Source organism: Chinchilla lanigera, unplaced genomic scaffold, assembly GCF_000276665.1.
Source record: "Chinchilla lanigera isolate Chin_1 unplaced genomic scaffold, ChiLan1.0 scaffold00051, whole genome shotgun sequence".
NCBI lineage: Eukaryota > Metazoa > Chordata > Mammalia > Rodentia > Chinchillidae > Chinchilla > Chinchilla lanigera.
Window position 1 is genome coordinate 7,527,825 of NW_004955452.1, and position 4,608 is coordinate 7,532,432.

The 4,608-nt window shown below is 40.1% G+C and overlaps 1 protein-coding gene across 6 annotated transcripts in view; it reads left to right on the forward strand.

Annotated features, from left to right (window-relative positions):
- Window positions 1-4,608, forward strand: part of Phactr4 (phosphatase and actin regulator 4) — an 87,656-nt gene that overhangs the window by 22,178 nt on the left and 60,870 nt on the right. The window lies entirely within an intron of this gene.

Genomic DNA, 4,608 nt, shown 5'->3' on the forward strand with positions numbered 1-4,608 from the left:
AAAAAAAAAAAAAGAATATATTGTTCACCTTTCCAGGTTGGAAAAGTCCAAATATAAAGAACTCGTTATCAGTAATCAGTCGGCTTCCTTAAAATATGGTGTCAATTGGGATCTTAATGTTTGTCTGTGTTGCTGGCTGCTTGGGTTTTTTAGTAGCATGGCTAGCTAGAGCGTCCTTGTAAGTGGGACCTGATGCGCTCGGGCTCATTGTAGTGTGTGACTCTGGCATCATCGTCACCTTTGTTCGTGTGCCCAGTTTGTCAGCTGGTAAGGCCATGACTTACAATGGCTGATACAAACTGGTTGAGTCTTTCTCTACCATGTTCCCCCCCAAATAAAACCTAACTGGAAAATAAGCCCTAGCATCATTTTTTTCAAATGCTGGTAATATAAGGCATGCTCCAAAAGTAAGCCCCAGTTAAGATCTTTAGTCAGATGGACATATTTAGTATGTCTGTTATGACACATGGCGGACGTATTGAATTATAATAATATTAGTGTATAGCTAAATATAAATAAATAATATTATTGACATTAATACTTAAACTAAATGATATTATAAATTAAAATTAAATAATTTGTCATACCCAAGCGAGCACCTTTGGATGAGAGGTAAATATGTCTGTATAAACAGACCCGCTACAGACTTACGCCAAATGACCAGAGTACAGACACAATGTAGGAATAACATGCATATTTGATAACAGATGGACGTGGTTGTGTGTGTACGAATCTGCATGATTCAATATGTCGTGCGTTGTAACAGACATACTTAATGTTCTCGTGTGAAGGGAAATGTTTTCTGACTCTTGGTGACTTCAGTTTTTCATCGATTGGGTGGGTCGTCATTCTTTTTTTTTTTTTTTTTTGAGGAAGGGTCTCCCTAAACTGCCCGGGCAGGATGCACACTTGTGACACTGTACTCTTGCCTTAGTCTCCCAGAGTGCTGGGTTTGTAGATGTGTTGTTATATTGTTGGGTAGGGCTGGGCCGTTTTAGAGGCTTTTTTTCCACTTTTTCCATGGGGGAGCTCTCGCTTTTGTAATTCTTATCTCATAGGCCAAGAATGCAGAATAAGAGTTGCACAGGTGTTCATGTTTGTCTCAGTTCTGTATTCAGGCCACTAGGAAGACCTACAGACCCAAGGGACACACTGTGAGCTGGGTGTTGGCAGGACTCAGTTTATTGCGTGGCCCTTATAATCCCGTGATGATACTTCCAGGCTGTAGGTATCAGTGCCAATCTGTCCTCAAAACGTTAGTGTTCTTTCCCCAGTTTACAGTAAACTGGGCGAACAGCTATAGGTAGAGCTACTACATAGTTTTTTGGCCTAGGCCACCTGGATTGAAAAGGGGTAAGAAGTCCCTGTGGAATCATCCACCAGAGGGCTGTGGCACTGCCAGCCCCTCAGCGGAGGTGTAGTGGGAGGTGGACTGTGAGTCAAGGCTCCAAGCTCCCCCAGCACATGTTCCATTTTCCCATGAGACTTCACTTACAGAATTTATGGATTAAAATTAGAAGAATTTCGAGACTGGAACTGCAGAGTTAAGCTCTATGTACAGAGACCTTTTACCCCCACTAGGTATTGGGAATCAAACCAAGGGGCATTGTACTAAAATACATCCCCAGCTCTTTTTTTTTTTTTTTTTTTTTTTTTTTTTTGGTGTAGGGAATTGAACTCAAGACCTTCATGCTTGCCAGGCAGGTGCTTGTGCCGCTGAGCTGTATCCCTGGCCCCCCAGCTCATTTTCTATTTTATTTTGGAACAGAGTTTCACTAAGTTGCCCAGGCTAGCCTCAAACATGAGATCCTTCTGCCTCAGTTTTTGAGTAGCTGGCACTCAGGAACGTGCCACCATGCCTGGCCATGGAGACCTTTTGAACACAGAAGATTTTGAGATCTGTAGTCTGTAAGTTTCTCAGGGCTGTGGATTTCTTAAGAAACTACTATACTTTGGTGTTGCAGTTTCCTTTTTGTGGGTATTTGACCTTCTTCAGTCAGTGGATTGAGTCTGAAACTCACTCAAGTCTAGAAACTGGGCGTAGGATCCTGATTTCTTGTTGGTGCGTCCTCGCCTTCACCTTGGTTTCTTTTGATGTTACAGATACAGTAGCATGCCTTTGGGGTGGGTAGTGCTGCGGTTTGAACTCAGGGTTTCATACATGCTAAGCACACTCTACCAAATGAGCTACATCCCCAGCCTAGAGTAGCACTCTTATTGGCTGCTCATCTGTTTTGCCTATATTGAAGGTCATGTTCTATTAACGGTCCTCATAAATCTGTAACTCTCATCTCTTTGACTGCCATCATAAGTGTGATAATTGTGGCCACCTGACCTCTCATAGTTGAGTACCAGGACCTCATCTCCTTTTGTTACCACAGATAGATTCCAAGCTCTTGTGTGTGGCAAGCAAAGAGCATGCAGTGTTTGATCTCTCGTCCTGGCATCATTCTTTGTTCGTGACCTTCAGTAAATGTAGCTGCTTTTCCCTCACCATTGGGTGTACTCTTTGCAGTTCTTTGTTCTCCATACATAAGAGCTTGGAATCTGTCAGACCTACCATGCAGTAGCACTTTGTTTCAGGTTTGAATCATGGCCTTGCTATCAGTGAGCTAAGTTTTGTAACAGCTTCTCCTATGGAGGAAAACAACTATTAAATTTCTTAATGATGCTGGTTCTCCTCACCAACACATTCTGTATATCATCTCCCTTTCTTTCCAAGGAACATCATTTATAATTTGATGGATTGTCTGAACAAATGTAATATACCTATTTCAGGATACCTACATCTCTGAGCGTTTAAATGCCTTCTTTTGCTGCTCTCTACCACTATCATTTTGCATTATAATTTAGTGTAGACCATCACCCTTCCAATTTTTAGGAACCATCCTCATAAATTTATACCGATCCTGAGGTTTTACTACCTTGGCCTTGCTCATGGTTGGCAGGCATTCCACAACTGAGCTACATACATCCCTAGCTATCCTGGGGTTCTAGCCAAGGTGTTAAATTCTGTACCTCAAGAAAAAGGTTGAGATACAGAATTTTTCTGCCCCAGCCTCCTGAGTGTTGGTGTTCCAGGAATGTGCCACCGCACCCAGCTTAAAAGTCATTGTCCTAGTTGTTAGAGTCTCATTCTTTCCGATTCGGGGCTATGACTTTAGTGTAACACGTCTCCCTTGACTATGAATTAACTTTTGAATCTGGGTTACACCGATGATTCTGATCTAAAGCTTTTTCAGTCCTCTAAGCCTCTGTGTATGTTATGGAGGATGCCTTGGGTCTTTCCGATTTGATTTTCAGTGGACTGTTAATCACTTTTATCCTTTTATCTTTTTCTAGAGCATTAGTTGAGTCTCCCACTTTCAGTCCCATTGTAGTCTTCCCCTCCCACAGGAGCCTGAACTCAGCGCACTGAGTTAAATCCTTACTCATTCGTTCGTTCATTCATTTTAATTTTGAGATAGGGTCTTGCAAAGTTGCTAAATTATCCAGCCTAGGCTTGTATTTGGGATCTTCCTATGTCAGCCTTCCAGAACACTAGGATTACCAGTATCCATTGTCATTATAGTTAATGTTTTTTAATTTTCAACAGTACCTGATATATTTAATCAAACCGCTTATTAGTGATTTCCCCTCCACAGATAGACCAGCACTGTTCAGCAGTGATGAAAGTTTAGGAGTTGGACCGACACTTATGTCAGGGAAAACCTGTATTACACCTAAAACAAGCCAGGGCGTCCTTGCTGCCATCTAGTCGTTAGTGATTTAACTCCAAAACCCCACCTTACTTCCAGTTTTCTCCAGGCACTCATGGTACAAAGCTGGAGTTTAGTAATCAGACTGGGGAATGCCAGTAGGACGTGGGAAATGTCCTTTAGATCCAAATCACAAGAGAAGTAGTAAGCTGCGTTGGGCAGGCTTAACTGTTTTGATTGGGCTTGAGAGACTGAATATCTATACTTAAATTTCTTTCAAAACATTTTTTTGCTTTGTTTTGTTTTCATACTTGAGAGTGCTTAAATTTACTGAGCCATCATATCTAAAATAACTTCTACTTTGCATAGGCAAAACAAATTCCCTCCTTCAAAAGTGCCCTTTATATCCTTTCTTAAATGTTTGTGAGTTTGTTTTTGTTTTATGTAAAAGCTTTTCCTTACACTAACAAATTTAAGGATTCAAAATGGAAATTATTTGAAGAAATAATGATAAATTTTTAAAATGAAAATGTCCTAAATGTTTTATGTTAGTATTCTGTGTATCTCGACCCTTTTTAGAAAGCACTCAGTTGGAAATGTTCTTGTTTAAGAAGTTACATATTTGTGTAGTGCTCCAGTTTTAAACTTTTAATTGGTGTTACTGAATTGGGCTTTTGTTTTGTTTTATTTTGTTTTGTTTGAGACAGGATTTCGCTTTGTATTTCAGTTTACTCTTTTTTTTTTTATTTTAAAGAGTAAAAGAAGGATAACAATAATAGGGGGGCTTACCAAATTACAGAGTGGAAGGAAATTATCAATGGTTATTGTTTTACATATTGTTATCTACAAGATAGTTTCTCAGGAAAACAAATAGACAAATAATAGTGAGTTACAGACAAAAGAGGTAGGA